The 21,942-nt window shown below is 36.0% G+C and overlaps 1 protein-coding gene across 4 annotated transcripts in view; it reads left to right on the forward strand.

The window, feature by feature from the left end:
• Nucleotides 1–21,942, forward strand: part of LOC126760958 (trichohyalin) — a 184,940-nt gene that overhangs the window by 89,634 nt on the left and 73,364 nt on the right. For all 4 annotated transcript variants that reach the window (XR_007667278.1, XM_050476785.1, XM_050476783.1 and 1 more), the window contains one exon: nt 6,669–7,139. The gene's annotated coding sequence lies outside the window, so the exon portion shown is untranslated. The remainder of the gene's footprint in view (nt 1–6,668; nt 7,140–21,942) is intronic.

Raw genomic sequence — 21,942 nt, forward strand, 5'->3', positions numbered from 1 at the left:
CTGCGCGGAACAGCGATCCAACAAGCCATTCAATGCTCACAAGCCACAAAACCGAGACAAGTTAACAAGACGAAAAGTTGAAAGTGGTCGAATGGCAGAGCGAAAAGAAAAGGCATTGGCGAAGCCAAGCGCTGTGCATGAATGAAAGCAAGAAGGGGACTTCAACATAACCTCAACAATGTCAGCAACATGCCGCTGCTGCTGCTGCTGCTGTGGTTGGCATGCATGTAGGCCAGCTACAAGCAAAAAGTCATGTTCGATGTCAGAAATGATTTTCCGCGCAATGAACGAACCTTCACCGCAGCGCCGCCTAGGCAGCAAGAAGTTAGTACCTCGCCTTGGCGCTCAACTTCCCAACAAATTATATGCGCAATGAAGCCGAGTGTGTGTGTATGTGTGCGGCATTGTTTATTTCACTTGGAGAATGTGACGATTTAGATTAACTGGGTTACGAATTAAACGTCGGACGACGCTTGGTTGTTGGCTGACAAGCCGCCGCTTGGCTATGAGCCTCACTGACCATGAGGCGAGACGTGCGCTGCTCAGCATACGGCTTAGCGCGCATTTAGCTGGCGATTGACGATGGTTTTGCGAATAGACGTGACAACCGTTAGAGCGAGCGCACACACATATCACTTATATCACTTTTAAGGACAGACAGTGTATATACCTTTTCCTCGCTTAGCACCACATTCACCTAAAGCTGTGCACTTATGCATCATGCCGTTAAGTTTCGGCTTAAGTAATGCTCGGCGTGCTTTGAATGGCTAAGAGCTAAAATGTTTGTAGTAGGAATTGTAAGAGATACTATGTGCGGAATTGTAAATAAAGCCAGCGTATCATCACCGTTGATGTTCGGCTTAGTTGCCTTTGGTCGCGCTCGAGCTACTGGCTATTGCACATCGGTTTTGGTTTCAGTTTCATTTGTCGTATGTCGTTTGCGGTTTGTATTGTGTCTCGAGCAAACTTGCTAGTTGTTTACTTCCGCAGTTTATAGTGGAATGTGTGCTTTTAAAATTGAAAACTGTTCGCGGCGGGATCTTTAAAGTTAGTGTGTTTATTTATTGTGTTCTGGCATAATATTCAAGGAAACACTGTTCTTATAAATGTTAGTACAAAAGGTGATTTCTGTGCGATAATCTGGTATAAATTCATTCAAGGAAGGAATTCGCTGAAGATCATTTCAATGCAGAAGGACCCGATCTGCTGTTTTCAAAAGTAATCCCAAGACTAGAAATACTCATTATAATCTTGAAACATATTTGTAATAATTTTTTCCTATAGGACTCGTAGTTTCGCCGGAAATCGAGATAAATTAATCTCCCGTTCATTTTTCCGGCGATCTGAGCCCCGAAATTATTTTTCCCTTAATGTTTATTATTTATTCTACAATAAATTTCTTTTTTTATTATAAATTTTTTATAATCTTGAAAATAGAAATTACGATGATTTATTGTTATTCTGCTATATTTTGGCCGAGAAAGTTGGAAAGATGACAACAAATTCGCAATACTTCCGGTTATTCCAGTATTTTTATCTTTTTCTACAAATGCTTGAATAACATTTCTTTCACAAACCTTCCCCAGAAATATTCAACAATCCTATGATTTGGAACCCAGTCCTGAATAGTATCGATATTATGACTGATCTGAAAGTACTCTTACAGTAATCGCTTAGCCCGCCGGGGTAAGAACTGTGACCATGTAATTCTTAAAGAGCTTTTCTAGACGAAAACTTTGGGTAAACGTATTTTCCGACTCTAAGGAAGTCTTCTAATTCCTTTTAGTGTTACTGCGCATGGTGTTTATACAGTTTTGATTAGGGACTCTCAATCCAAGTATTAAATAGGCAGTGAAGGTGAGAGGGTAAAGAACAGGGAAAATCCCTCCCAGGCCTGGAGTTCTCAGAAGGCCCGATGCTCACAATTATGTTTAACAAGTTTTTTTTTCTCCAACAATTCACAACAATCATCCCAGAGACACGGTTTTCTCTTCGACTGTGAAAGTAAGTGATGAAGGAATGTTCTCTAAACAGTAAGCAGGATCAGGCTTTGTGAAATTTTGTAATGGTGTTAGACTCGTCAAAATATTGTGACGATAAACGATTGGTTTTATCCAAGTAAACTTTTATCAGAGCAAAACTTTGATTGCCATGAAAATACAAACGGATCGTTTGACAATTTTCTGACTCTTGCAAATTCGCCGACGTCTTACAGGTACCTCTGCTGAAGTAAAAAATAGTTTAAAAAATTTATTAATTATTTCTCCAAACATAAAATTATCGAAATTCATATGTATATGTATATGCGTGTAAAATATTCGAAAAATTCTCCGAAAATTAGAAATTGATCCGGCAAATAGTTTCAGAGATAGGAGCGTATTTGAAAGATTTTTTAACTTCGTGTAGTCGGTTCTCAAAACTTTAAAAGCGTCTTTCACGAAACGCTGTTTACATAGTCGTTGAGAAAAATTCTTCAGAAATAGCTTAACTGATCGGCTTGAAATTTTCACACGACCTTTAGAAATATATTTGTCAGTTAATGCTGGAAGTAATAATATTTTTGATTATATTCGATTTTTTAAACCACTCTAAAATGGAAATTTTTTCACAACAAAAAAAAAAACAATATTTGTGAAATGCCTCCATTTTTATGCCAAAATAAAGCGCGCCAGTTTTCTTCTTTTCGACTTCGCCAATTGATCATTACCAAAATAAAGGCTTTGTCTTCACCTTCGATCATTACCTGCCATTTTTGGTAACAATAATTTTCCTCACCGCAAGCCATTTTTTCGGAGATCCTGATAGAGATCGGATAAAGGATCAAAAGAATCAAAAATTTTTTCTAAAAAAAATCACCGATTTATAAAGCTCATTCTTCATCTGCTTTATTGGCGTTGACACTACTTACGCGTTTATAGCCGGGTTTACAACAGTGCACTCAATGAATTCTGTAAATATTCATTATTCTTTTTTATTTATTATTTATTGAATAATATGTCATTTCGAATAAGTCCATGTAAAATGCTTTTTCTGACTTCCAAGTGAATAATACCAATAATAATAAATAAGCGCATAAAAGAGCGCATAAAATCGAATGAATGAGTAATTTGTTATTTTCCTTGAAGAAGCTCTAAAGTGCTCTACTTCAATGATAATTATTGCACCTGGATAAATTTGTTTCACTTTGAATCATTAGTATTCCAAGTACGCTTGTCATTTAAATGAGTGTGATCGAAATCTTCACGTACATATACGCACTCTTATACATGCAGACATACGTATGTATGTATATATTTCAGCGAGTACATTTGCATTTGCTTATTTGAATTATTATCAGATTTGCTTTGGTTGTTGTTTTTGTTTTTTCTAACAGTATATGCGCTCTTGCACAACGAATCTCATTTAGATATTCTCAGGTATGTACTTCACGTACAAATCACAAATAAAACACCTCAACAAGACAAACCGCCACAGTAGCGCCATAAATGTATAACTTCCGCCTCTGCATCTGCCTTATACACACATATATAGTACATACACATATACATATAGGGTTTGTATAGATAGCATGCACGCTTTCAGCTTCGCCACTGCCCAGTAGCCAACTGGGGTCGGCCCACAATTTGTATTGTCTTCCAGCTGTGCTTTGTTCCAGCATATCAGCCGCATCTTGCAGAGATGCCGCGCTGATAAGTGGGTGGCTCGCGTTGCATGTTGCATGCCACAACAGCGCATGCCACATGCCGCATGCACGCATTGAAACTCCACGTTTTCTGGTCATCACTGATAGTTATTGTTGCTGTTTTTTGTATTGCTTGCCACTACTACGCCATTGTGGCGTTCAATGGAAGAGCCACCCAATTTCGCAGTACACTGCGTTGGCGTTTCCGCATTCTGTTCTGCGCCAAGCGTCACTCAACTAAATGTACGGCTATGCTTTTTGGCGCTGCATCAGTAGATATATCATAATTTGCCACGCCACACTGTTGCAGTCGATTGCAATTTGAAAAAAATGGGTAAATCTTACCTTTTCTAACTTTCTTCAGTCTCTTTTTATTTTTTGCTTGTTGACTACGTTGGAACTAATCTCGTTGCCACAAATCGTCTGACCCGCAGCCAGCGTTGCAAAGTGTATGCCACGAGCTAACAATACGTTGCAAATCGATTTTAAATCTCTGTAGAGTCAGTGAAATGGCTTTAAGAGAAACGTTTCGTTCAACAGCGAACGAGAAAGCTATTTGTCTGTCTGAACAACCAAATTACAGTAGACTCTAATTTTTTGAACTATAAGCGGTAGTTGTGGTAATAAAGCGAAGATTTATTAATTTTTCCTGCTCCAGTTAGGCGCTTTTTGATAGTCAGCAAAAGTGCACGAAAATTTCGTTTCTTCGTTTTTCGTTTTCTATCTTGGAAAGTAGTAACAATAAGTGAGGTAAAGTTCTTCTACACTTTGTATTCTATAAATATATACCATACATTTTTTAACAACTAAGAATATCCCCATGTCTCTATAAAACATTCTTCCCCCAACACCTTGAGGTAACGAAAAATTAAGAACTATCCATAAAGCAATAATTACCTCTCCTACAGCAATTTAATTTCCCTCAGGACACTGGGAAGTGGGCATTCTTCAAAGATATGAACATCCAATGCAATAGCATGGCGACTATTTTACGCTATGAGTTCGAGATTGACCGTCACAGCCGAGATTACTAAAAATCTTCTACGCATTGTACTATATGTAGCAACGCGATGCTTTAAGAAAAGGTCAATAAAGGTGCTAAATCACAACAAAGTTGCAGATAATTGCAAAGCTTATGAACAAATGAATGATACAAATGAACAGATAGTGATCTTTTAGATGCTTACACTTAATAATAGCTATCAAGGATCATTTTTGCACTTGATATCGCAACGTTCTTCTGAGTCAGAAATATATACATTTTTCTTAACCGACCGCTAGGGTCGCATTTTCCAATTTTTGGAGATTCTAACTTGCTATACTCCTTCGAAGGCTACGCGGTATGTTTAAAACTCTCACTCAAAGGATCTTGGTGGAATTGCAGACTGATACCGGACATACATTCGTAACAGGAATCGGAACAGACTGAAAATCCCAAAGTTTACTGATTGGATGGGACTTTAAAAGATATCTTGTCGATTCCTTTCAGTCCGTTTTAGTCGACTTTTCTGACCTAGTAGTAAAAGTAACAGGTCTAGTGAACACTTCATCGATAGCTAGGATCATCTTTTCCTAGTTTAAGGGATTTTAACTAGACCCAATCCTTCGAAGTCTACGCGGTATGGTTAAAACTCTAATCTCTGATAATTGTAAAACAGATGATCTGAAAAGGTATGGCACTTCTGTCTCACTATTAACCGAATAGAAATAGGCTAGATTTCCGCTGTCTGTTTGATGTTTACTACTAATTGGTGAGCGATATTAGGACTCGCTTAGTCGTTGATACGTAGGGAGAAGCAGGTGGAGCTCTTCACGCATTTCAGCTTCGCTTTTGTGAGTTTTAACTGATCATTGTCAATCGAAATCCACACGGGATAGTGAAACATCTCATCGGATGCCTGTTGCTTGAAAGAAGGTGTGAAAAAACCATCTCAAACTTCCTTCTTAACTGTTCTGCCTTTGCAATGTCAAAGCTGAAACAGGTCGGATCTCCAAGTTTCTGGCTTCAAAGTCAACAAGCAGAAGTTTTCTGGTTTCATAAAAGCATTTCGTGCGCGGTTCTCAAATACCAATGGGATCAACGACAACCTAAACTACCTAAGTAGTACATATGTCACAGCAGCAACAGAGCTTCCAATGTATCTAATCGAAGTTGACGGAAGGAAGAGTGGTTTTTTCAGGCTTACGATCTTTAAAATACGTATTTGATCGGCCAAAAGTAAATCGATTAGATTTAATAAACTCTGACAATTTTTATTTCAATCTTTTTTTTTTTGCACTATAAGCGTGGGTCGTTCTGAACCGAGAACACAAAACTCCTTCAGATGCCTTTATCCTTTGCGAGGTCGCGCCAGTTATAACATACATACATCTCAAGTGCTGACAGGTCGCTAAGCACTTGCTCCTTACATTCGCTGCGTGGGCGCTCTTTTTCTCGTTTTCCACCCATGGTTCATGAGTCGAAGGAGCACCTTCCATGCGAATAACATGATATTCATCGCCCACGGACGGCTCCAAATATCTTGAGAAGAACAGTTCTCTCGAAAGCTGCTAGTGCTTTCTCAGCTCGAGTCGTCATCGTCCATATTTCTGCGCCGTATAATTAGGAATGATACGCTATATGCAGCTTTAATTCAGGTATACAACGGGTCGATTGTAGCAAGAAGGTCGAAGCTTCTGATATGCGAACTAAGTATATTTATAGCTAAAATATATTTTCTTAAAGAGATTACGCAGCAAAAATGTTTGGATTTCAACACTTAAAGACATTGCATAGTAACCTCAATATATCAATTACTAATAGATACCCGAGCACAGAGAATGTTACATTGTAACTAAAGATATATTTATACAAGCTGCACCCTAGTTAATGTATATATGTATGTATGTATTTATGTATGTCAGCGCAACGTACTCAAATGTCAATTTCAATTTTAACATTAAAATTAAATTTCCATTAACTTATCCATCATTCTCATCTTTCCAGATTATTAATTCAATTTCGAGGACGTAACGGAACAAAAACGGCGCATACGAGTGTGTGTTTACAAGAGACTATAGATACTACTTGTATATCTGTACGTATGACACGGCATATTGACAGCTGAACCGCTAGACGCGCTGAAAAAAGGGTGACTAAAGAGGTTTGCTGAAGGCAAAAGGAAGCGACGACAGTTGTGACACTTTCGCCGACACGACGGGCTGCAATAGAGAATAGCAGGCAGAAACAAAAACTAGTGAAATTTACATACATATATGTATGTATATGAAAAAGGAAGGAAAGGAGTAAAACAGTCAAACGAAAGCGACGCTTGACAGGCGACGAGGCGCCACAATTGAAAGCACACATCCATACATACACACACACGTAGAGCGAAATAGTGGCGCGCATAAACCACAAAAAGGTGGCAGGCAACCGCTAACGGCATAAGACAACTGTGGAATGACATAGAAACAGGTAAGTCCACGGACGCACACATTGAAGGCCACCTTTCCGTCACACACAGACCTCGGCACACATTCAGGTTATAGAGCACCGATTTAAATAGGCAAGCGGGCGCAAGGGAAGTAAGAGAGGCCACGGCGGTGTTAGCGCATAATTGCGCCGAGTTGAGCGCCATTGGGTTAGCGGTTAGACGATGTAATTATTCCCAATGGGCTCGGGAATATTTGAATTCATAAAGTTTTTAACAAAGTCACTAAGTCGGTCGCCACCGCACAGTGCGACTGCGACTGAGAGCGTACAAATTATGTGGGAAATTGCAGGTTAAGCAGTGTGGCGGCCAAACGCTTGCGTCGGAGGACGGGTAATGACGCAAGGTGGTTTGGTTGGCAAAAAGAAAGGATCCGCAAGTGGGGCGGGAAAAACAATTGAAGGTTATGCATATGAAAACGGCGACGGCGTGGCATTTTGAAGCTGTGTCAATTTACGGTGCTCTATTAAAAATAAAATTATGCAAGCTGGCAGCATTGGTGGCGGAGTATTGTAGAGGAAATTGGATATAATTATTTCAATATGCTAATATAATGATTGCACAATTCTGTGATTTTTTTCCTTAAGGTACTCGGTGGGTTAATAAGCCCAGCGTGTGCAATTAGCCAGTTACGCGAAAAGAAACTTAAATTTATTGGAATAATAAGACTAAATTGGTTTTGATTAAGAAATTCTTAGTTGGTGAGTGCGCTGAGAGATTGCAAATTATTTGGTATTTGTTAAGCAATATCGATATTTTAAGGTTTTCGCAAGTGAGACATTTACGATTTTAATGTCGTTTGTAATGGGTTTGTTTAATTCAAATATATTTTCCTTACCAATGGTGTTTGAACATGCATTTGGAAGGCTGAATTGTGTTCAGAATGTCTTCAAAAATCGGCGTGTCTTAATTTAGAAAATGTTGTTTTAAATATTTACTCAAAAATGTTCACGAATTTTTATAAATGTAGTCGAAATTTTATCTCAATCGGATACTAAATGACACTTTAGTGCTCTTTTATGCCGTTTATAAACATTTTTTTTTTATTTTCCAATCTCACACATTTTTGTTAGCAAATTGTCCGGTACTATTTATTCTACTTTTCATTGAGGAGTTTTTTACGTAGCGTATCCCAAACCCAGTGCACAACCCTGTTTCGTATTCTCACTTTGGCTCGCCTTCAAACGGATGTTCTTTGGCTAACCAGACGATACGTGGTCTAAGAAATGTGTTACAATTCTAGAATTTATGCTTCTGGAATAGATTTCCAAGACACTTTTATTTGATCAATCAAATAGTAATCGAGGAAAGAACCCGTTTTTTATGTTTTAATATAATTCTTTAAAACAAATAACTTCTAAGCCGCAGATGTGTTGGTTTCTTTAGCTTATCTTTTTACGGCATTCTTTTTTAAGTTTATACCAAGATTGGCCTGGGCGTGTTGCTACGAAACTTTAGTGGAAATTACTATTTTCATGTTGGTATATCAATAAATTCCATAGAATTGTGTCATAACGCCAGAGTTTGATGGTGAAAAAATTAAGCTCAACTTTGAGATAGGTACAACAGACTCTAACGTGTTAATTTCTGTTTCAGCTAATTCTTTCCCCAGAGCTTTGTCTTTCTATATTCTACAACTACCTTGGCAACCCTTTCTTTCGAGATTTCTTTTTGATTTACTTTTTGGTACCGATATAAAGCAGGACAGATTGCTGCCACAAAAGCGTCTTCTACGGTACCGGAACTTACACGGGTTTGCAACCGATCAAGGACTCACAAGATCTCTAAAATTATATTGTTTGCTGTAACAACAAAATAAATGGCTCGTCTTTTGCTCGATTGAACCTTGAAAAATCATGCATCATAATGAAGCAGCATATTATTATGTTTAGGTTATGTTTTTTCATTTGGTTATATTCCGGTTTTTATGAGGTTATGTTCCGGTTAGGTTTCGAGGTTAAGAGCTTATCAGAATACGAAATGCCTTCAACGGCGTTCGATTCGACAAATATATTGCGACAGATGGCAGCGTTGTCTTGGACAATATTTTGCATGGAAAATTTCTATCCTCACGTAATTAATAAAAAAAATTCGGTCAGTAAGGCATTTATAACCTATAGTGATTCGATATAGGCGGTTCGGACAAATGGGCAGCTTTTTAAGGAAAAAATTAAGTGAATAAATTTTCTGATCCATATCTCAAAAGCTGAGTACTAGATCGCGTTTCTACAGACAGGCGCACATGCCGATAGAAAGACAGACGAATACGGCTGAATCGCCTCCACGTCGAGCTAATCATTTGTATAATATACATACATATATATAAAGACTTCGGCGTTTCCTATTGAATACAACAAACTTCTTGACACACTTAATATACCCTTTTCAGAGTATGTATACCTGATCTCAATATCTATGTATGTATTTACTAGAATAATACCATTATCAGCATTGAAGATTTGGTATCAGCATAGATGTTATTGATTAATACCACGATTCAGACTTTCGTGCTTTGTTTCAGGGTTACGAACACCAGTTGAAATTTCCCTTACATTTTTTTTGAGTGAAATTGATTTTAACTTTGAAATGAGTTTATTTTGGGTATTATTGTGGTTATATATTTGGTTATAATTTAATAGAGTTATTTAATTGTGCAACAAATTACTTTGTCAGGAACAAAGTGGCAACTTTAGACGTGAATAATAAAATATCGCGGGTCAAACTTTGGAGAAATTCCAAATGCGCTATTTTAAAAATAATTTAATTAAATTTAGTTTTAATTATAATTTTCTAGTACAAACTAGATAGGCAGCTGACATAATTAAATTGCCACTGCTTCAATACATCACATACTTATATACCCTGCACGCATGCAATAACTATAAAACTCGAAATTGAGGGCACTGGCGCAAACTCTTGCGTGCTTAGCACATATTTCGGTTGGTGATTTGTAAATTTTGATTTTCTTTTTTCCCCCTAAGCTCACATGGTCAACGCACATTTCCACATTTCACATGCACAATGAAACATTTGATGGCGCGCATAATATTCCGCCTTTTACTACATAAATGTTCTACTAGCCTCGGTATTTATGTTAATCGCATCACGCCAATGCGCCACACAAACAAATAAACTCCGCCTTTTGGGCGCAATCCCGCTTACTTGCACAGGCAGACAGGCGGGAAGTTCAGTGTATTATATGAGCATGATATCAATGAACTGATTCGCGGCATTTTTGGAGCATGCCAAACGCACATAAATACTATATACATATGTATATACTATATATCTATATATATATATATACACATATATGTATATATAAATGCATATATAGGTTTCCGCACACATATTTGCATACATTTAAATTACTGCATTGAGTTCAGCGTGTTTAACAAGCTCATATGTATACTCGTATGCCGCAGATACACTGGAGTGCGCCACGGCGTATCAGTAATAATGCTTGTGATACTCGCATGCTAATATTAACCCATTTACACGGTGCGTTAATACATGCCAAATTTGTTTTTGTTTTTTTCTTTCGTAGCTTAAGCAGTTGTAAATGTAAACGATTGTCGGAAGTAAGTGGGGAATTTTGTATGTAGATGTGTTTATATACATATGCACTGTATGCAGAAGAAGGTCTGAGGGAGTTACACACATTATATTTAGCTTGTCATGATAGTTCTAGTTTTCCTTCAAATTGACAGATGGATGAGTTTAACTAGCCTCGTTTCTGCCTTTTTTGATCTTGTAAAAATCGAAAGGATTTTTTTATAATTTCTGAGGGTTCTGGTAAGAAGTGCACCGCCAGAAGTCCGCTGAAGTTCGGATTAGCAGCTGTGAAAGCTGCTTGGGGGCTTTTATAAGAATTTTCTGAGAAAACTTACCGTAGTAACGTATATTTTTTACTTCAATAATAATAATAATAATAATTTTTTACTTCATAAGGGGTGGAGATTTAAACGAAGAAAGTTCTTATTGTCTTTTTAATAATAACAGATATTTTGATGCCAGATTTTTTCATTGAAAATTAGCTTTCTTTTCCAATAATAAGTCAGATAAGGAGAAAAAATCAATATAAAAAAAAAATAATAAAGAAGTGTTTGGGCATAAAAAGATCAGTATAGCCTTAGTTTCGTTAAAACAACAAATATTTTTGTAAAAGATTAAAATAAAAAAAACTTGTTTTCTTGTATTTTTCACAAAAATTTTGAGTTTTTGTAAAAAAAAGTGTTAACACAAAAGTTGAAGTTGTAGATGCCTCTGTTACCCACAACTTTGCCCTTAAACTATTTTCCATAGAACTTGCAGTTTCGCCGGAAATCGAGATAAACCGGTTTGAATCCCTGAAAATTCAACCACTTTCGTAATCATTCGTAAATCATATTTCCTTTAATTTTCGTTATTTTATCTTCCATTTCCCATGGGTTTCAGCCTGCTATGGATTTCTTCCATTTTTAACCCTTTTCAAAGGCTTGAGCTCTTCTCTATAGTTTTCGTACTTTTGACTGAAAATATTAGGGAATATATTTTACTCGATCACATTTAATTTTCACACAAACTTGTATTTAGGTTCTACGAGTTGCCAAAAGATATATCATTTTAGTATTTCAGAAACTCTAAATTTAATTTGGTAAACACGCAAAAATTGAAGTTAACATGTGTTAATGAGAGGATTTTGTACCCTAAATTCCATCTTTGGAAGTATAGTTCAATATCAAACTCTAAAATAGTTGATAAACTCGAGTTTGTTAATGAAATAAGTATTGAAGCTGCATATATGTCGTCCGTAAGATAAGTTTTTCAAGAAACTCCGAGTTGCCAACAGTCACCTTACTTTAGTGTTTCAGAAACTTTGAGTTTAACTTGGTAACCACGTAAAAATTGAGGTTAACACGAGTTAAAGGGAAATTTTTGTGTGGTTAAAAGCAAATTCGGAAGATTGTTTAATATTAAATATGTACCAAAATTGTTAGTTAACTCGAGTTTGTGAAGCAGTTTATTATTGAGAGATTATGTTAACTTTTTTAAATGGTTTTTTATCCAAAAATAATCTTTTCTTGGTAGTCTATGACCAACAATCTCATATATTTCTCATAAATAAAGGTTTTTCGTAACATATAGGCATCGTTAGTTGGGACTTATGGGGCACAGCTAGTATAAATTTAACAAAAAATCGATTTTTTTATATATCGATATATTATACCTTTATTTGAGAGGGCCAAAAACGACCAGAATTTCCAAAATTTTGCGTAAAATTTAACTTTTGTTTTTAAAAGCCGCCATTTTTTCTATTTTTTCAAACGTAGGCCATTGAACCAACAGTCTCTGCTAGTAAATTTTTGTGCTTCTGAAAATATCTCTCTTCTAGAATTTTTTTTGACTAAAAAATCCGACTTCTCAAGTACTTCGGAAAATATCACTAGTCTAACATCCTAACAAACTAAACTCAATTTTCCGCAACATCAAACGAAGGTATGTATTTAGTAAGTGGGAGTCTTCTTCAACCAACACTAACATCTGTAAAAACTCCACTCTCATTTGGTCCCTGACAATTATTTTTATAGCGAAAGCGAGACTATAAAAACTTCATGAACTACACCGTGTAACAGTAAAGTGCGAAAACATAACGAGTATGTGTTGATCTTTGTCAGGACTATAAACCGCCATACATCAGACACACACACCCATACATATGCATATCAGCAAGTACAAGTATATTTCCACTGGGAGGGCGCTTGTTTACAATATCGAAATTACTTTATTATCGGAGCATCCCTGTTTTCCCTGCTGGGCGGTGCATTCCACGCACGTACGTGCAGCCGACGTGTAATTGTAGGCGACGCCGAATATAAATATTACAATGTTTGCCCATAAAAACGAGAAACGTGCACATTACGTGATGTTTTTCTTCTTCACAAATACATACGCACACAGTGAGGAAGAGTTGCAGCGACCCACACGCACTTGCACCCAACGATTGACTAAAGGTTAATGCATATTTTCATGTGTATGTGTGTGTGTGTCGCGGAGGCAATAATGTAGGCGTTTGCCGGCAATTGCTTGCAAACAGCGCGTGTTACAAGCACCCCTCCCCGCGCACAGCTGATGGCCCCCAGTGCTGCATAAATTCACTGTTAAACACGAATGCCATACAAAATAGCCGAGCAGCGTGGCAAAAGCCTAAAAGTTTACACCTCTCTGTTGGCTGTTGGGCCGTTGACGCATTGTTATCGCTTTGGGATAGGCCCGTACCAGCAAGAGCCGCATATATTTTCTGCCGAAAAGGGTGGAATAGGTCCATAAAAATGCAATATAAAGCGGTTGCAAAGCGTGTAAAAATGCTCGCTACAGACTGTTTGTTGGGAAAATGTTTGGGAAAGTACGAAAATTGCGTAAAAAGCAACAACAACAAGAAAGTATACAAAATAATACAAAAGCGTGTGGAAAATGGAAAAGGGAAAAGTGACTTGTAATCACAATGCGTTTGCACAATAAAAAAGTTTAGTTGTGTGCGGGTGTGTGTGGGCGCAAAATGAGCTGACCATTTTGTATCTGCATGTAGATCTGCTCATTTGCAACGCACATACATCTATACAAACATATATTTTTGTGTGTGTGTGTTTGTAAACTCACACGTGTCTGCTGATTGGCACAGTCACACATTAGAAGCAATTAAATTATTTTGTCAGACGCTTTCGCATTCACACGTGTGTTTACTTTAGCTTTGACCTTCTACTTTTCTCATATTTGCACTGGAGCCGGTAATCAAGTTAAATATGTCGGGCCATTGTCGTTGATGTGTCGCAAAAAATTCCGAAAAGGTTGCGTTAATAATTTATGCGACATGTGATTTTGTGCATCTACAGTAAACACGCGATATATGGAGCAAATTTTGTTCGAAAATTTAATTTACATAAATACCAAAGTTAAATGCATGTGAAATGCAAAAATTGTAGACAAATAATGGTAGAGACATAATTCAAAACAAGTAAGGCAGGAGTGGGTTAGATTAGGTCGCAGGGTGATACAAAATCGATGCATGTGACTTAGATGATATTTGTGCTTTAAAACTCCTTATAATGCATCACCTCACAGATCGACGAAGCATTTTGAGCTCGACTCAAGCGGTTAATACAAATTCCAGCCACTTCTCTAGGCTCTCCAGTAGTAAGTTCAACGAGATATTTTCAATCTTAGTCTGGAAAAAGCCCGTTAATAGAGGAGAAAGTGACAAGATAATTCCACCTTGCCTTCCTCCATACAATTTTGACAAAGAGCAGAAATTTTAGAGGCAGAAAACATTCTTGAAGTAATTTCGAGGAATGGTGCCGAGTTGACAGTCCTTGGCTGAACAAAAATCCAGGTCCGTTCCGGTTACTTAAGCCCGATTGTCGTGGGAGCTTACATCAAAACGGGAGATTGTCTTTGCTAAGTGCAAATAGTACCTGTCGTAAGACCTCTTACGGTTTATTTGGGCCAGAAGGATCTATTAGTCGCACAAGCTCTGGTTCCTGACCTGTCATTGCCGAACTCGCTGGAGATCCAAAGGTCCAACACCTGAACGTAAGAGGACATTGCACAACCAACGTCCTTCTAATCAAATGAAGTAGGTGTGACTTTAACTGGGGGTGTACTATATTCAGGTATTGAATATTTTATGTTCTCGCAATTTGCAAGCATCGAAACCGTGGAAATACTATAACCGGATGTTCAAAATTCTTTTATTGTGTATAATGAGAGAGCACTAACTTGATTCCATCCCATTTCGGTAGTGCGATGCACATTATATTATTACGAGAAACAGATGCTTGATGGATTCTATTAAGAAACCTCAAAAATTGGTCGAGAGATCGTTGAAACATGCCTTGACGAGCCTTAATCTCTTCTATTGATGAAAATATTAAAAAGGTGCTTGAAAATCATGAGGCAAGAGTTAGACGCATGGCAAGAGAGCATCTCTCGCGAGTCCGTTCAAATGATTTTGATGGATATTTTAAGTATGAAACGCGTTCTTTCTCAACTCGTCCCGATAAAGCTGATTTTTATTCAAAAAAAGTACCGTAAACAGATCTCTTTGGTCATGCTTGGTTATGCAAATTCTAATCCCACATTAATGAAGAGCAATATAACTGCCAATGAGACATGGGTTTATGAGTTTGACACACAAACAAGTCAAGAATCATCGAAGGGAGAAAACGAGCCGAAACTAAAAACCACCACGCAAAGCCGCTCAAAAATTAAGGTCGCGCTCATTGTTTTTTCGAATTCGTGGTTTAGTGTATCATGAGTTTGATCTGGAGAGGCAGACGGTCAATAAGGAGTTCTATTTGGCCGTATTGAGTCGTTTGCGTGAGAGCATCCGTCGAAAACGGCCGGAATTGCGGAAAAACAATTCATGGATTTTACACGATGATAATGCAGCATCGCATGGAGCCACGATTTTGACCGAATTTAAAGCTAAAAGCGCAATGAATAGCATTCATTAACCACCGTATTTGGCTTCGTGTTTTTTCTTGTTTCTCAAACTGATATTCCCGTTCGTGAATCTCGTTTTCTCTTATGCTTATGAAGAGTGTTTCGAAGACTGGAAAAACCGTTGGCATTAGTGTATTACATCTGATGGCGATTATTTTGAAAGCGACAAACTAAATATTGATGAATAATTAAATATTTTGCTATTTATTTACAACTTACGGATCATGTTTTCTCAATTTATTCACGAAATTTGGCATTGATTGTTATTTAGAGCAATAATGAAACCTCCGAAGAATATAAGAATATAAAAAGAGCTGCCAAATAAACTGAACGATCAGAATCAAATGCTTGTAGGGAATATTTGGTATTTGTGTAGGGTATTATGTGAAGTTTCAGGTGCAAATGAAGTTGAGGTTTTTTCTTGTTTTTTGAATTTTTCAATCCGTTATTTGGAGTTATAAATAAAATTTTTCTTTTATTGAGATTTTCAGGATAAAAAAAATAAATAAAAAAATAAATAAAAAATTTAATGAAATGTCAATGTAATTATTTTTTAATGAATTTTGATATGGAGATGAAGAAGTGGGCGTTTAATATCCAAATATAATTGCTTCTTCTTTATTTCGCTCAAAGTAAATTAAAGTATTAATAAATAACAACTCCATATTTCAACTTCAACTGCGCAATAATTATAATTAAGCAGTTGGAAGATAGCTGTTTGTATAATAATATAGACATTTGTATTTTTATTAAACCATAAATCTCGCGCACATGCGCTTAACCGCAATTTTGTTAACTTTTAACATTTAAAAAAACATATTTCAATAATTTTATTTTCAACAAAAACGGAAAAGTTGTCTTATTTTTTGTCGCATTTCAACTAATTTGCCATTAAAATGCATTTATGTCATTCTGAATGCCATTTCTGTTGATAATAAAAAAGTTCTACAATTTTAATGGTCTTTTGATGGACAAAATAGCGAAATAAAAACAACAAAGCGAAACGCTTGACAGTTAGTCATAAGAGCAATGCGCGCCTGTGGTGAAGCAAAATGTGGATTTCGCTGGAAGCTGTGAGTGTGCCTTGCCGTGAATTGGCTTTCCAGAAAGCAGCAAATGTTTCGAAGCAATTTGCGGTGCTCAAAAGCCAAATGTGAAATGAGAAATGTCGCTTTAAGGCAAGCCTTTGCATTTTTATTATGACCGCACGAGCAAATATTAATGCCGTTAGTTGTTGTGTTTTGCTTTTGTTGTTTTTGCTAGCTGCGATGCCAGCGCGTTGAACTGCGTTGCCTAAAAAAGTTGTTTACTTAGATGGCGAGTTTTGGTGTCATCATTTCCGAAATTATTGCAGCGCTTTGTCATTTCAATTCAGATTTTGCTGTATTTGTTGTTGTTGTGTACTTTTTTGTTGTTGCTGCTCGCTGCACGCCATGCGTGCCTCAATTTCTAAATATTTATGACTTCAATGCGTCGCTGTGGAAGTCGGTGGCAGCAAATGGACGAGCGCATGGACACATGTTACGTATACGCCATGGCATGCACCCTGATTTTTGTTTATTTATGGCAACCCAATTCTGCTGCAGCAACGGTTGTTTATATGCACACGCGTTATTATGATATTTTTACATTTTCTCTTCTTTTTTCTCCTTTTCTGCATTCTCCTTTATGTGCTGCATCTGCCAGCTGCTTTTGCGCATATACATAAGTGTGTGTAGGTATGTGTTTGTATGCTTTTCGTGTTGCGCATTTTTGATTGTTCCATTAAATTGCTTATTTAGTTGTGCAGTTTTGAGTTTGGTTGTAATTTTTTCGGTCAAAATCAGAGTAGCAATATTTTTCTTTCATACACACCAGAGTAGTTTATTGTGGTTGCAACCAAAATGCACACACACGCATACTTACTTACAAATAAATCTTTAATTTGGCTTTTGTATATTTTCGTTTATGCCAGTTTGTTTATTATGGCAATTGTTTAGCATGCAGCTCTTGTTCGTACTCTATTTTAGCTTGTGTGTATATGTGTGGGTGTTTGTGCCACAAATTGATGAAATATGTAGGTAAGCATGAGCGCATTTTATTCTTTATGCTTAGTGCATGATTTGTATTGAATGTAAATTTCCATTGTGCATGCATTATTTTATTTAGCAGAAATATGATATTCATTGAAAATTATTTGGCTTTGAAATTTTTATGCGAAAATATTTTCACTACGATATTTGGGATTTTCAGGATTGGTAGCAGTGATTATACATATCATCACCTGAAATGCAAAATAACGTAACATCACTTTTCAGAAGTTTACAGACGAAGGTAAAGCGATAAAATAGAAACCACCCATATTGAAATAAAATTTGCGTTTTGGTTATAAAATGGTTATATATTGGTTATCTCTGACAGCGGACGCTGAAAACTTTATGCGACTTATGTTTGTATATGTAATATGATGTATGAATCGTAGTGATGGTACGTTTTTTCGCATTTTTGGTGACCATATGTTTATGTAAATGATTCGGTAGTATTTTTCAACGCGCAAACTCCTATTAATACAACGAGTAAAAATATTTTTTTTTTTTAATAATTTTAATATCTATATATTTAACAGAGCCTAACTTCGGCAATTTTTCTTTTAAAGTCAGGAAAAAATAATCAAAATTTATATTTTTCATCCACTTTGGTGTTTTAAAAATTTAATGTATACATTTTGATGCCGAAATCTGGGCCAATCTTTGGAAACACCTTATTCTTAAGAGTTTCAACCAGCGACGCTGGTTTTAGAAACTTGTAGTCTCTAAAGCAAAATAGAAAAAATGTTCATAATAGACCTACGACTTGCTAGAAAAGCTAGTATATTTTCAATTTAAATAAATTTTTCGCAAAATAGCACATTTCTAAAATAAAATTAAAATTTTTACCGAAAAATACACCAGTACATTAGCATTAAATGGTACGAAAAGATCTTTATTTGAATTCTATATGCCGTAGTGGTTCGAGCTGAATAACTTTTCAAAGTAGCGCTGACTTGTATAATACTCCATGTAAAATTTCGTGAAGATAATATAAGAAATTTTCCATACCTACAAAGAGTATTTGATCGATCGCTTTGGCAGCTACAAACTATACCTTTGCGATATTGGCGGCTCCAACTAACGAGCAGCTACTCCAGGAAAAAAGGGCACGTGCAAAATTGGATATCGATATACCAAAAACCACCAAAGGCCAGTTCGTGTATATACAGGTAGACAGTATGGTATATACAGAGAGGCTAAATCGAACTCGCTCGTTGGGTAGATCATTTATATACATATACACTTTATAAGATCTCCGACATTTCCTGCTGAGTTTTACAAACTTCGTTTAAAACTTAATACTTTGTGCAAAGTTTAAAAAATTGCATAAAAGTTATACTTAAAATATCAAATGAATACGTGGAAGAGTCTCTGAGTTCCATCGTTATCCGATATGAAAAATGTACTTTGACTGACGGACCAGGAAGCTTCTGCAATACAGCAGTTTGATCAGAAATTAAATTTCACTAATCTATCAATCAAAGAGGACCCCAAACTGTCCTCTAAACATAAAAAAGTATATACCATTTATGAGCATTCTAAACCAATCTCTGAGCTAAAATTTAAAAAGAAATATTTCAAGACTAAATTTGAAGTCCTGTCATTTTCCCTTGGTAATGGATCGTGCTTCTCAATGTCATTAAGATTGCGCAGTCTTTGGAACAAGAAAGTGCATGAAAGACAAAAGTGAAAATAATTAGCAATGCGTTTTGGATAATTTCAGAAAACAACATTGTATTAGACGCCATTATTCCGTCACTTCATTGTAGTTTTTTCGTTTTGAATACTAAATGAAAAAGTAGTTGGTAAATAAATAAATTAATATTATTTTGTAAAAATTTAAGATTTTAACGTATTTCAATATTTATATATATGTATATAAATTACGTCTAAAGTTTTGTCCGGGGTAAACTTCTAAGTTAATGAATCGGCTTTAGTAAAATTTAGCACACTGTATTCAACTTGTTCCAACTTAAAAGATAAGATATTTTGTGCGTGTTTATTTAGATATTATGTTAGAGCATCATAAATACATAAAAAATATATAAAAATCGCAGAAAATTTTATTTTTCTAACATAATCTTTTCCTTCAAATTTTTGACATGCTTATAAAAGATTCGTGGTTTTTTGGCTCATACCTCGATAATCGGCTTTCAACATTTTGATTTTTGACATGCTTTGACGTGGTTTTTCGGCTCTGGCTCACATTGAGCTTATTGGTCGTCTGTTTCCGGGTTGTAAGCATAGATCCATAATACGTTTCATCGCATCCTGGCAAGCGGAATACATTGTTTCACGGACGTGAACGCGACACTGTTTTTCGGAAAAATTTAATAATTTTAGAACCAATCGTGCTTTCACTTTTCATAGACCCAAAAGGTCTTTCAAAATAGTTTTCACTGCTCCTGCCGATACTCCAAAGGCGCCAGTAAGATCACTGACTGTTAATCGTCGATGCGCCTTAATTTTATTGACGTCTTAATCATCGGTTGATGTTGATGACCGTTCTGGACGTGGTTTGTAGTCAACGCGTTATCGACCGTCTTTGAATATTTTTTTATCAAAAACATTTGGTCGCGATAAACAATTATCGCCGAAGGCCTTTTCCAACATTCTGAACCAAAAACTTAATTCCGCACACAAAACTTAATAGAACTTCTTTGCCCAAAGTAATATAATAGTGTTTAATGTATACCATATTTTTCAGGAACCTACAGGAAAAGAGCGTCTTAACTTGTTTAAGACTCATAGCGATTGCATAACTTCGCTCTCTACATGTATGTAAAAATCAGAAAGAGCAAGAAGTTACGAATAACTAAATATTAATTTTTAATTCTACAGACTATATAAATTTAAATAGCAAATGATTTCGTAAAATATACAATAAGAGAAGTTAAAGTTTTCTACAGTTCACGATTCCATTTTGATATTCTTTCACCCTTTTCTCATCAACGGTTTTTTTAGTAATCTTTCTTGGTTTCATAAAATCTACAAAAATTTTCAATAATTTTTTATAGTAGCTGAAAATCCATTTTTTAACTCATGCATAATAAAATCACGCGTTTTCAACGATACAGAGTGAGCCAAACAAACTCATATAATATTTTAAAAAAATTTCAATTATTGCTCTTATTTAAGTAACCACTTGCTTTACACTTAGTAATTTTATAATATGTTAAAATACTAAAAACCAAAACAATGTAATATGCAAATAGCGCTGCTAGGTCAATGTGACCCCATGTCATTGCCGGCGGGTTAAACAAACAAGCCAAACTACGAAATTAAATAATTCAGCAGCAATGCAATTTAATAAATGTGTTTACGTAGTCTCATGCACACAAACATGCATAAATGTACATACATATGTGCGTGGATATTTTATGCATGCAGTTTTTACCAATACAACAACAACAAAACCACAACATTGAGCATCGAACGAAAGCAAAAGTAGCACGCGTGCCTTTGCACTTTCACACAGCGAACCTCTGGAATTTTACAAGAATTTATGCTAGCAAATAACATTGCACTCACACATACGTAACATATGCACATACATATTTACAAGCTCGCACAAGTATTTATTTGCATATTTTTGTGCAGATTTTTGCACTTTTTACCAATAAAATCTTGCAGTGGCTATTAAATGGCTCAATTGTTTGAACCAAAGCACGAAAGTTATACCATATACATACATGTGTATGTGCATGTATGTATAACAGCATTAATTTACATATGCGCATACTTGCAGCATCCGTTAGTGTCATTTGCATTCGTTTGAAAATGAAAATGAAAATAAGTGGAGGAAAGGAAGTGGAATTACATTAAGAAGCACTGAAAACACGATATTATTATCAGAGTTTGTGTTGTTGTTGTGTAGTACTCATATCCTCTGCCTCCCAGTTAGTTATAAAAGTTAGCTGGTAGGTGCTCTGTTGTTATATGTATTCAAAAGTGTGTTAAAAAAAAAAATATCGTGACTTTTAACTCAGATACGAACAATGTACACTAGAGCGGGTCGATTTATAGAGACAAAACAAAAACCGGAAAATTGCGTATGAGGGAAATGTTCTACGGTTCATTTTGAACAATTTTACCTGCGTGACTTCGGGTCTAAAACCCGTTCGGAGCTAGCGATTTTTAATGAGAAGTCTAAAAAATCTGAATAATCGGTTGCATCAGAGATATGTGATATAGTTGTCTGATATATTCGATTCCGAAAAATGTGCAATTGAATATG

This window comes from Bactrocera neohumeralis, chromosome 6 (genome assembly GCF_024586455.1).
Source record: "Bactrocera neohumeralis isolate Rockhampton chromosome 6, APGP_CSIRO_Bneo_wtdbg2-racon-allhic-juicebox.fasta_v2, whole genome shotgun sequence".
Classification (NCBI taxonomy): domain Eukaryota; kingdom Metazoa; phylum Arthropoda; class Insecta; order Diptera; family Tephritidae; genus Bactrocera; species Bactrocera neohumeralis.